The 13080-nt window shown below is 45.5% G+C and overlaps 1 protein-coding gene across 1 annotated transcript in view; it reads right to left on the reverse strand.

The window, feature by feature from the left end:
- The window catches only part of stxbp5l (syntaxin binding protein 5L), a 598592-nt gene that overhangs the window by 98059 nt on the left and 487453 nt on the right, over window positions 1-13080 (reverse strand). The gene's annotated exons all lie outside the window — the stretch shown is intronic.

A 13080-nucleotide genomic window follows, 5' to 3' on the forward strand; every position in this document is an offset into this window, starting at 1 on the left:
ATGTCTGTATACTGAGAGTGATCAACGATGTAGTGAAAAAATATGGTATCGCACAATAATGTTTTGTCAAACAAATACAAGCACTTGTGACCACTTTACAATACGTTAGTCACAATATCCTTTCTTGTGAACAAATCGTAAACTAATGTTGATGATGATCAGTTTTGCAGCATGATCTTCATATTAATGTGAAATCCTTAGTCATTTTATAAAACCATAGAAAAGTTACGGCACAGAAAGAGACAATTCAGCCCATCGTGTCTGCATCAGCCGAAAAATAAAAAATAAAAAACTAGCTACCCATTCTAATTCCACCTTCAGTAGTCTTGCAGGTTCCAGCACCTTAAGTGCAGATCCAGGTACCTTTTAAATGAGTTGAGAGTTTTTGCCTCCACCACCAAACCAGGCAGCAAATTCTAAACGCTCACCACCTTCTGGGCAAAGAAGTTTTTCCTCAGGTCCCCTCTAATCCTTCTACCAATCATCTTAAATCAATGCTCCCTGGTAATTGACCTCTCCGCTAAGGGAAACAGGGCATCCCTGTCTACTCTATCAGTCAATCTTGTACACCTCAAATGGGTCACCCCTCAGTCTCCTCAGTTCCAAGGAAAACAGCCTCAGCCTATCTAATCTTTCCTCGTAGCTACAATTTTCAAGCCCTGGCAAAATTTTGTAAATCTCCTCTGTACTCTCTCTAGAGCTATTATGTCCTCCTTGTAATGTGGCAACCAGAACTGTACACAAAATTCTAGCTGTGACATAACCAGCATTTTATACAGTTTCATCATTACATCCCTGCTTTTGTATTCCACACCTCGTCCAATAAAGGAAAGCATTCTATATGTTTTATTTACCGCCTTATCCACTTGTCATGCCACCTTCCGGGATGCTGTGGACATGCACTCTAAGGTCCAAATTCCTCTAACCCTTTCAAAATCCTCCCATTTATTGTGTATTCCCTACCTTTGTTTGTCCTCCCCAAATGTATTACCTCATGCTTCTCTGGATTGAATTCTATCTGCCACTTTTCTGCTCACTCAACCACACCGTTGATATCATTCTGAAGACAACAGCTATACTTTTCACTATCAACTACACAGTGAATTTTTGTGTAATCTGCAAATTTACCAATCATGTCCCACATTTAAGTCCAAATCATTAATATATACAACAAACAACAAGGGAGACCTAACACTGAGCCCTGTGGAATGACGCTGAAAACCGTTTTTCATTCGCAAAAACATCCATCAACCATTACCCTTTTTCTCCTGTTGCTGGGAAAATCTTGGATCCAATCTGCCACCTGTATCCCATGAGATCTCACTTTTTTGACCATCTGCCATGTTGGACCTTGTAAAATGCCTTCCTGAAATCCATGCAGGCAAGATCCACTGCACTACAGTTGTAGCATAACTTCCCTGCTCTTATATTCTAATATTTAGAATTCCTTTTAGTCTATCCTTTATTACAAGGGGGATTGAACATAAAAGTAAGGATGTTATGCTTCAGTGCTACATGGCTTTGGTGAGACCGTATCTCGAATATGCTGTGCAGTTTTGGTCTCCTTATTTAAGGAAGCATGTAAATACATTGGAGGCGGTTCAAAGGAGATTTACTAGACTGGTACCTGGAATGAGTGGGTTGTCTTAGGAGGAGAAGTTGGACAGACTGGGCTTATCTGGAGTTTAGAAGAGTGAGGGGTGATTTGATTGAAGTATACAAGATCCTGATGTCGAAAGGATATTTCCTAGTGGGTTTGTCCAGAACTAGGGGGTGCTATTTTAAGATTAGGTATTGCCCTTTTAAGACAGATGAGGAAATTTTTTTTCTCAGAGGGTTGTGTGACTTTGGAACTCTCTGCCTCAGAAGGAAGTGGAGGTGGGGTCATTGAATTTTTTAAGGGGCCATTGAATATTTTTAAGGCAGAGGTTGACAGATTCTTGTTAGGCAAGGGAATCAAAGATTATCGGGGTTAGATGGAAATGTGGAAATTGAAACACAAGATGATCAGCCATGATCTTAATGAATGACGGAACAGGCTCGAGGGGCCGAATGGTCTATTCCTGTTCCTATTTCTTATGTTCTATATTCTTATCCTCATCAATCCTCCTTGTTACTTCCTCAATAAGTTCTGTTAAGTTAGTAAGACATGACCTTCCCCTAACAAAACCATGCCGACTATTCCTGATCAATCCGTGCCTTTCTAAGTGACAGCTTATCCTGTGTCTCAGAATTGTTTCCAATTATTTGCCCATTACTGAAGTCAGGCTGACCGGCCTATAATTTTCTGGCCTATCCTTTGCACCCTTTTTAAATAATGGCACAACGTTCACAGACCTCCAATCCCCTGGGATCTCACCTGTATCTAGTGAGGATTGGAAAATGTTCCTCAGAGCATCTGCTATTTCCTCCCCAGCTTCCTTCAACAGTCTGGGATACAATCCATTTGGCCCTGGTGATTTATCCACCTTCAAGGATGCTAGTCCCTCAAGTACTTCCTCTCTCTCTATGCTTATTATGTCTAATATTTCACACTCCTCCTTTGTAACTAATGTCTGCATCATCCTTCTCCTTAGTGAAGACAGAGATAAAGTACTCATTGAAAACACTGCCTACATCTTCTGCATCAACCCACCATGTACATCTCTGATAGGCCCTACTTTTTCCTTAGTTATTCTCTTGCTCTTAATGTACTGGTAAACATCTCAGGATTTTCTGCGATTTTACCTGCCAATATTTTTTGTATCCTCTCTTTGCTTTCTTAATTTCCATTTTTACTACATCCCTGTACTTTATATACTCCTATAGGCTTTCTACAGTATTAAGTCTTTTGTGACTTTCATAAGCTTTTTTTCTGCTTCATCTTGATCTGTATGCTTCTGAATAACCAGGGCACTCTAGCTTTGGCAGTACCAACATTTTTCTTTGTGGGGACATGTCTACACTGTACCCGTAGAATTTCTCATTTGAATGCTTCCCACTGATTTGACACAGTTTTTCCTTCTAATAGCTGTACCCAGCCCACTCTTGCCAGCTCACTTCTCAGTTTTATAAAATTTGTCTTCCAATTTAGAACTTTACACCTGTTCTAGCTTTGTCCTTTTCCATAATGATGCTAAATCTAACTACATTATGGCCACAATTTTCAAAATGGTCCCACACTGTTACTTCATCCACTTGCCTAGCTTCATTTCCTAAGAATGAAATGTAGAATTATGACCTCTCTCATTGGGCTTGTTATGTGCTGGCTAAAAAAAAGCTCTCTTGAATGAAGTTCAAGAATTTTGCACTCTCTATGCCCTTCAAGCTATTTGCATCCCAATTGATACTGGGTAGTTGAAGTCCCCAACGATTACTGCCCTATTGTTTTTGCACTGAGAAATCTGCCTACATAATTGCTCTTCTAACTCCCTTCCACTATTTGAGGGTCTATAGTACACTCCTAGCAGTATGGCTGCCCCTTTGTATTTCTGAGCTCAACCCATATGGCCTCATTTGATGCTTCATTTAGTACATCAACCCTCCTCACAACTGTAAATAATTCTTTAACCAATAATGCTATACCCCCACCTTTTTTATCCCCCTCCGTACCCAGCCTGAAAACTCTATATCCAGGGACATCTGTGTCCCTTGAATGTAAGGAAACAGAGATGGGTCGTGCTGACTGAATGGCCATGATGGGAGAGAATAATGGTTTTATTGTGAACTAGGGCATCAAAGATGGAGGAGAAGGTGTGGTTGAACAAATCAGTAGCTACAGAAGTGTTATGGCAAACAGAGGGCCAAAGACCAGACAATTGGGATTCTGAAAGTGCTGTTGTAAGTGAATTGGGGGATCATTTTTTTCCAGAGATGGATACAGAAGGTTGTAGGGTTTGGGTGTGGAAGGGGCATATGGATGTTGAGTGATACAAGGAAGTAATTGGAGATGGCCTCATCTGTTTCAATACAATAGGACTAACAAGACCATGTGAGGTGGCAAAGTGAAGGAGTGGCCATGAATATGTGTTAGGGAATTTAATTGGAGGCAGAGATTTAGGGATAAGAGGGCAATGAAGCCAGAGGGAGAGCATATGATGAATTGGGATGGAGGTTGAAATCATTGAGAATGAGAAGTTGTTAATGCACATTATCCGCACAGATTGAACTACACCAATCGACACAACTGCCTGCCCCTCTCTTGCAGGATATGCTGCACACAACTGGAGGCAGCAGGTGCTAAGCAGGAGGGGCAGACACAACTGCCTGTCCTTACCCCCATGGAGAAGACAATGCTTACTATCATTAGAAACACCATTGTTGATGCCTTGGTCAGCTGTCTGGTTTAAGCCGTGCAAGGTGATGGTTTCCCTTTACCTAACCCTCCTTCTCACATCCCACATCCCCCTCAACGTACAGAATCATCCCAGATTTGCACTAAGTGTGGTAGCGGGCAGGGAAAACAACGTTTTACCCTCCAGCTACAATGGCGGCTTCTCATGCTCTATCGTCCCAATCCTGCCACATTAATTATACATTCCCAGAAAACAGGCCATTTCAAATAATATAATCTCATTCACCTGCCACTCCATCATCCCACCATGTCATCACGCTGGCACCATATTTAAAGCAGCCGTGCGCATACCTCTCAGTGCTTCAAGCCAATGACTGCTGTACGGAAGACATGGCCCCGAATGGCTAAAAAACTCCAGCTACCAGGTTTAATGACTTGAGTGCCTTTTGGACACAGTGGCAGCCTGCCGTGATGTCCTCTACCCCCACTCTGGCCACAGGGTAGGCAGCAACATCACCAATCTGGCTTGGGAGGTGGTGGCAGTGGTGGTCAGTGCAATGCCTTGCAAAAGAGAGAGCTGCCCAGTGCCGAAAAAGGATGAATGATCTTTTCTGTTCCGCCAGGGTAAGTCACTCTTCTCATCACTCTCAACTCTCGGGCTCACAAACCCATCACACTTCCACCAGGGATCTCGCACCTCAAGGGAAAACACCACTAACTCTCACACACACCCTCACATCTTACTCAGACGCATATCCTGTGGAGCTCTCTTCCTCATCCCATCCATGTCTCTGCTCACCACACAAACATTCCATGCAGTGCCATGTGTCCTGCTCACACTCTCTCCATCTGTGTTCATGCAGAGAAGCCTGCACATCTCAGCAGGAAGAAGTCCCAAACTGCGGGTTGGAGTGGCCCACATTAGGACCTCCACTCACTTTGAGGAGTGTGCCATCGAGCTGACTGGTGAGGACATGGACCATGTCTAAGGTGACGGTGAACACACTCGTGAGGATCCTGAACCACATCATCCCTCTTTCAACGCAAATGTGAGTGCTCTCTCTCCTGCTTTTGACTGTGCTGACATGCACTAATTATCTCCACTTTCACTGTCTCCACCCTTGCTGTGGATGTCAGGGCAGCAACTAGTAGTCTAAGGCGTTCACAAGTTAAGAAATTCTGATCACAGTTGGTTGCATGAGTGAACACATTTTGTCACTTCACAATCTGGAAATATAAGAACTTTCACTGAGTACTGTATAATGGTGTCTTTCAGCTTCATTAACAGGCTTTGCGAGTTCTCCCACTGCATCCGCCCCCAACTAGCAGTTCAGCTGCACGCAGCCGGCCCACAAGTGATTTTGAAGGGTGGGGAGCAGGGGGGAATGTGTGTGTGTGAAAGAGAGTGAGAGAGAGAGAGAGAGAGAGAGAGAGAGAGTGTATGTCTGGGTGTGTGGCAGGGCCTTTCGAGGCCTCGTGCAAGCACACTCCCACGCATGCAGATCCTTCCTGCTTTACATTCATCTCACTATCCTGAGCATTTTCAATGCTGCCTGCTGGGATTCGCTTTCAGTTGACTATATGAGCTGACCTGCATCTCTGCCCACCTAATGATCACACTCCCATGCAGCACCTGATCTTGCCCACCACAACTCTTGTTTCACTTTCGATTTAGCCAGCATGGTGGTAATAGAGTTTTTATTTTGTTCCCTGTCCTTTCCCCTCCCCCAGTCACCCATTTCCTTTCCCCGATCATTGTCGACCCTCCTAGCATCACCTTCCACCTGCCCTCAGTGACTTACGAGCCACAACCTTCTTTTTTCAAGGATGTCCAGATGAACGTGCACGTTCCCTTCTCTCCTGAAAATCTCAGCCCCATCTATATTAACTTCCCCGACCTCCTCCTTCTCACCCCCAGGGTCTGTGTCTGCCTCCAAGTCCCCACCAACACCCCTGCCGTCCCTTCTACCAATACCGTTGAACTCTCACCCTTCCATCTCACTCAGTCCTCGGTCATTCTCACCATTCCCTCTTACCACACCCACCCTCAGTTCTCTCCCCAGGAGACAGTCATGGACTCATCAGAGCCCCTCCACTGCATGTTCACCAGGGCACACCCCCCAACCCCAACTCCTTCCCACCCAGAACTCCTTCCCTCCGGAACTCCTCACCCCCCTGCCCCACCCCCCACCCCCCTTAGTACTCCCCCCTTCCCAACTCCTTCTTCCTCCACCTAACTCCTTCCTCCTTCAAACACCCTTAATTCTTCTTTCACCCTTACCCCCTCCCTTCTCCACACTCCTTCCTCCACTCTTACACCTCCACCAAAAGCTCCTTCTTCCCCCGGACTCCCCCCCTCTCCGCAATCCTTTCCCCTTTTGAACTCCTTCCCTTACACCTTCCAGTCCATTTCACCTGCTTCCCCAGTTGCCGTCTCCTCCCCCGCTCTCTGCCCCCCACAACACCTTTGCTCCCCCCCATTCCCAACTTCATCCTCCCAACACCTTCAATCCCCCCTCCCAGCTCGCCCCCCCGACACCTTCATTCCCCCCTCCCAACCTCACCTCCCCCACCCCTGACACCTTCATTCCTTTCCTCCCAACCACACCTCCCCCCGACACCTCTTCCTCTCCCAGTCGATCCTAGAACTTCCTCTCCCACTCCCGGTACATCTTCCTCTCCCAAACACAGCTGGATAATCCTCTCCCAAAAGCGGCTGGACCTTCCTCTCCACCCCCTCAACCATCATCCACTGTGAGCAGATCCTCAACGATGACTTTCCACCTTCTGTGAGCTGCTTCACAGTGGAGCCATGTCCATGAGCATCCACCCGGCAAGCAATGGATGTTCCTCCAGGGTCCCGTTGCTGTCGGTCTCCAGCATCTTCTGCTCCTTGGATGTCTGTGATGTGTGCAAGGCCCTGGCAGTAAGTCCCGACTTTTGCACGTCATGCTTATCAAGGCTTGTTCTGCACCAGCATGTTTTCCTGCCAACATTGGCAGACGATCCAGCGGATGATTCTGGTGGGCTGGCCTTATAATGATATGCAGATGTATTACAATGAGGCTCCCGACATCCAACAGCGGGAAATGCAGCCTGCCAGCAACAGGTTGAACGGATGATTGGGAACTGATTTCATGACATTGTGAAACTGATTTTTGGCCTTCTCGTCATATCGTTCGCTCACGCAGCCAAACATGCCTGATGCCAGCGAGCATGGAAAATTCCGCCCAACGTCTTCTGATTTAAAAGCTACAGGTGGTGTAAACAGACACGTTTTTGTTTTGTCCTTCCCTCAACACATTACCCTTGTGCCTTTCTTCCTTAAGATACTGCCACCTGGCCAAGCAGTGGCAGATAAACGACAAAGTGACAAAGAAACATTGGGCTGAATTTTACTTGTCTCCAGTGGGTGTGTTCACCGCCGGGGGCAGGGGAGGGGGGGTGAAACTTAAAATAGGGTGGCCGCCCACTGTAGCACCTTCTTGCCTACCCTCAAGCTCTCCCTCATAATACAGGGACAGGCGGGCCCTTAAAACCGCCATATTTAAATGAATAACCAAGGGTCAATTCAGCTTGTTATCAAGCCAATTGACCCTGATAATACATTGCCTACACCCAAAACGTATGGCATGGGCAGCTGGGCAGGATTGGGAAGCCTGTTTTTTTGAATCAAATGCTTAAAGAGCAGGGAGGAATAGGCGGGGAGTATCACTCTTTGGGGGCTGCCCTTTGCTGCCCTTCTTTCCTACCCACCCCTCCACACTCCCACCCCTCTCCCTAACCCACCCAAACCCTCTCGGCCCAAGACCCTGGGCTTACTAGCTCTGGGGATCCATGGGCCTTGATCTTCCTCTTCTCCTGTAGCCCCAGCAGCAGCCGCTGATGACTTCCTGGCGCTGTCGGGACTGATGCAGCTGCCGATCAATCAGATTGGCTGACAGATTCAGGGGGCGGGATTTCCCCAATGAAAGGTGGAAGTTCCACTCGGCCCTTGTTTGCTTTATGGTTGTGGGTCGGGTTGGCATAGAGCATGTTGGCTTCACGTCAACATGGTTTCTGGAGGTGGGGTGGTGTGTGCAACATCCGCCTCCCCCCCATATTATTCAACCCATTATCATTCAATTTAATATTTGCTGCCACTAGCTTAGATATAGACACTACACACAATTTAAGAATAACAGAGGCAGGTTCTGCGTACGGTGAGAGACCGGACATGATGTGTCAACAGCTGGGGCAAACGTAGCATGGTTGTTAGCTTGCCAGAGGGAGAGGAGTTCTACTGCAGAGGATAAGGTGGGCTACAGAAGAAGGCTTATGGGTATGTCCAATGGAATGCTTGATGCATTGATGGGCTAACCATAAGAGATAAGTTAGGCCTTGTAAATAGGGCCCTAGCCATTTGCTTATCTTGCAAGTTTGACGCAAAAATTGAGCACAAAGCTATTGTGCAGGACAATGGCTATTCTGATCAGATTATTGTTTGCTGTGTTTTGCACAAACTCGCAAATGGTCCAAAGATTGCCACTTTTGGACCTGAAAAGTGTCTGGTCTACTTCAAATTACCATGGAAAGGCACAGTATCTCGAAAATATGAACAACATAAGCAAGCTGTTCCATGCTACTAGTATGCAGTGCTACGGGAGCGGTATGTTCCACGAACAGGATGCTGCCATCAGTCCAAAAAGACACTCTGCCTATCACACAATTGAGCAATGTTATGTATGAATTTCAACACCGGTGGGATGCCAGGTATGTAGGCTGCGCATCCCAACAATTGGCTGATTGATTTAACCAGCAAGTTCCTTCAATTGTTCTTGATAAGTCGAGTACAAATTGTATTCAACTAGCCAACACTTGCAAACCTCAGAACATAATGTCTAACGTCAGATGTGATTCTGCGATTGGGCAGCATTTGCTGAACAATCCTGAGTACACTAATAGCTACACTAACAACTAATTTACGATAGTCAAATTTATAACATAGCTCATTTATGCTTGCCTCAAGTGACTTACATTCATATGCAGGGACCCTTTCTCTGCAAGCAAAAGGAATATCACAGAATCACAGTGCAGAAGAGGCCCTTCGGCCCATCGAGTCTGCACCAACATGTGAGAAACACCTGACCTACCTACCTACCTAATCCCATTTACCAGCATTTGACCCATAGCCGTGAATGTTATGACATGCCAAGTGCTCATCCAGGTACTTTTTAAAGGATGTGAGGCTACCTGCCTCCACCACCCTCCCAGGCAGTACATTCCAGACTGTCACCACCCTCTGGGCAAAAAGGTTTATCCTCACATCCCCCCTAAACCTCCTGGCCCTCACCTTGAACTTATGTCCCCTCGTGACTGACACTTCAACTAAGGGGAACAGCTGCTCCCTATCCATCCTGTCCATGCCCCTCATAATCTTGTACACCTTGATCAGGTAGCCGCTCAGTCTTCTCTGCTCAAACAAAAACAACCCAAGTCTATCCAACCTCTCTTCATAACTTAAATGTTTCATCCCAGGCAACATCCTGGTGAATCTCCTCTGCACCCCCTGCAGTACAATCACATCCTTCCTATAATGTGGCAACCAGAACTGCACACAGTACTCCAGCTGTGGCCTCACCAAGGTTCTACACAACTCCAACATGACCTCCATACTTTTGTAATCTATGTCTCGATTGATAAAGGCAAGTGTCCCATATGTCTTTTTCACCACCCCACTAACATGCCCCTCTGCCTTCAGAGATCTATAGACACACACGCCAAGATCCCTTTGTTCCTCAGAACTTCCTAGTGTCATGCCGTTCATTGAATACTTCCTTGTCAAATTACTCCTTCCAAAGAGTATACCTCACACTTTTCAGGATTCAATTCCATCTGCCACTTATCTGCCCATTGGACCATCCCATTTATATCTTCCTGTAGCCCAAGACACTCAACCTCATTGTTAACCACCTGGCCAATCTTTGTGTCATCTGCAAACTTATTAACCCTACCCCCCACATAGTCATCTACGTCATTTATATAATTGACGAATAATAGAGGACCCAGCACAGATCCCTATAGTACACCACTGGACACCGGCTTCCAGTCACAAAAGCATCCTTGTTTCATCACCTTCTGTCTCCTACAATTAAGCTAATTTTGAATTCACTTTATCAAATTACCCTGCATCCCATGTGCATTTGCCTTCTTTATAAGTCTCCCATGTGGGACCTTGTCAAAGGTTTTGCTGAAATCCATATAAACTACATCAACTGCACTACCCTCATCTACACACCTGGTCACCTCCTCAAAAAATTCAATCAAATTTGTTAGGCATGACCTCCCTCTGACAAAGCCATTCTGACTATCCCTGATCAAACCTTGCCTCTCCAAGTGGAGATAGATTCTCTCCTTCAGAATTTCCTCCAATAGCTTCCTTATCACTGACGTGAGACTCACTGGCCTGTAGTTCCCTGGTTTATCTCTACAACCCTTCTTAAATAGCGGAATCACATTAGCAGTTCTACAGTCCTCTGGCACCCCCCCCGTGGCCACAGAAGAATTAAAAATTTGGGACAGGGCCCTGTGATCTCCCTTGCCTCCCTCAGCAGTCTGGGACACAAATCATCTGGACCTGGAGATTTGTCCACTTTTAAGACTGCCATCACCTCCAATACCTTGTCACTCCCTATATCAATTTGCTGAAGGACCTTGCTGTCTCTCTCCCAGAGTTCGATACCTCGATCCTCATTCTCTTGGGTGTAGGTGGATGTGAAGTATTCGTTCAACACTCTACCGATGTCCTTTGGCTTGACCCATAGGTTGTCCCCTTGGTCCCTAATGAGCCCTACTCTTTCCCTAGAAGTGTGGCAGAGGCAGGTTCAATTGAAGCAATCAAGAGTGCATTGGATGATTATCTAAATAGAAACTATGTGCAGGGTTATGGGGAAAAGGCAGGTGATTGGCACTAAGTTAAAATGCTCAGAGAGCTGGTGCAGACAGATGGGCTGAATGGCCTCCTTCTACACCATAACAATTCTGTGATTCTGTATCACATTTCCCGTGGCAGCATGGCTTTTATTGTATGTGTGCTGCCTATGTGCGCAAGGGTTGCACTTCAGAGCCGTGTGCCATTACATAAGCAGATAGCATTTGTCTCCCTGTCGTCACCCTCTGGTTTGCCATGACAGCTCAAGTTGAGATGGTACAATGGACTGTTGTAGAATGAAGGCATCAGCACAGCTTCCAGGATATGCAGCATTGACCTGTATGTTTCTCTCCATGCAGTCATGCCAGCTAGACATTCACAGAATGGAATTATTTTTGGTTCCAGTTATAGGGCAGGTGACATATAGCATCCGCAGAGCAATGTGCATGTAGTCAATGGCATCCTGGGCCATGGAGAAGCCTGCAATACTTGCAAAGCCATGTGGTCACTCTCTCTGGTAAGAGAGATGAAATGTAGTCGGCTTTCTGTGAATAGAGGGCATCAGTGACCTCACTTATATAACAGTAGATGATAACCATGGAATTTGCAAATATGTTCAGTTACATTCTAGAGGGAGTTGGATGCATAGAAATTCATGGCCATAGTTAACTTCATAGTTATTGGCGATGCAGTGCTCATCTGGCCCTGAGTTTGTAGTTGTGGTTGCAGCAGGTGGCAGATTTCAGTGAGGACATCCTTAGTGAAGCTCAGATGTCTCACACTGAGATCCAGGTTGGAGAATTACTCCATGAACATCTGGGAGGATATGACCTCTTTCTGACAGCCCTGCTCCCCCAATTCCTCCTCCCTCTTCTAGCAGCTTGCCTTCCTCTGCTTATTTCCCAAATCCAAGAGGAATTCATACTCCTGCACTCATGTCTGGGGGTAACAAGTTTATGCAGAAACCTTGAACTCAGGACCAACGCCTTCAGCTCCTGGCACTCTGTAGGCCTTAGCAACTGTAAAGAACTCTAGAAAGCACCAAACACTTGCATCATTGTAGCAACATCCAGTAGAAATCAATCAACAACTAACCTGTAAGACATTGATGATCCTTTTAAATAGAATTGGTCTCCTGCTGAACGAGCCTTCAGCTGTGCATGTTTAAGAGAAGGCGTTAACTGGTATGTTGAGCTCCAAAGTAGCAGTGCTGGCATTAAATCAGCATTTATATCTGCTCACTCTGCATACTTCTACAGGACACTCACTTTGTGAATGCTATCATCCTGATCCATATGGCAAGCAGAGCAACTTGCACTAGATGCGTACGTGCATGCCCCAGATGCTGTTCTGGACCTCTCTCATAATGCTCAAAAATAAAAGGTATTACATATCCAAATTTTGTGCTATAATTGTTAGTTCACGGTGCTAAGAAGTCAACAAGGAACAAGGAGCACTAGTTGGAATGGGAGAGGGTGGATACTAAATCTGAGGCAGAAGGAGCTCACTGAGGCAATGTAGATATGAAATTCACTAGCTGCTTCCCCACATACCTGGGGTAGCCTGTTCCTGTGCTTCAAAATTAGTAATTCAGTTACTTCATCAAACATCATGGTAAAATATTTATGCATAGATTCTCCATTTTTAAATGTTGGCATGTTTAGATAAGGATGGCCTATTATAAATATTTATATAGCAGTTACCATTTTAAAGTTTAACATAAATGTTGACATAAAAGGATAAATTTTTGTATTAAGCTCCTGGGCATTAATCTGACAGAGTGAATTACATGCCAATTTTAGAATTCATTTTCATTCCATTTTAAGCTTGAATTTTGGACCTTTCACTTAAATCTTTAAGGCACTCAGACTCGTGCTACTCATGCAACCCATTTGAA

Source organism: Carcharodon carcharias, chromosome 18 (genome assembly GCF_017639515.1).
Source record: "Carcharodon carcharias isolate sCarCar2 chromosome 18, sCarCar2.pri, whole genome shotgun sequence".
Taxonomy (NCBI): domain Eukaryota; kingdom Metazoa; phylum Chordata; class Chondrichthyes; order Lamniformes; family Lamnidae; genus Carcharodon; species Carcharodon carcharias.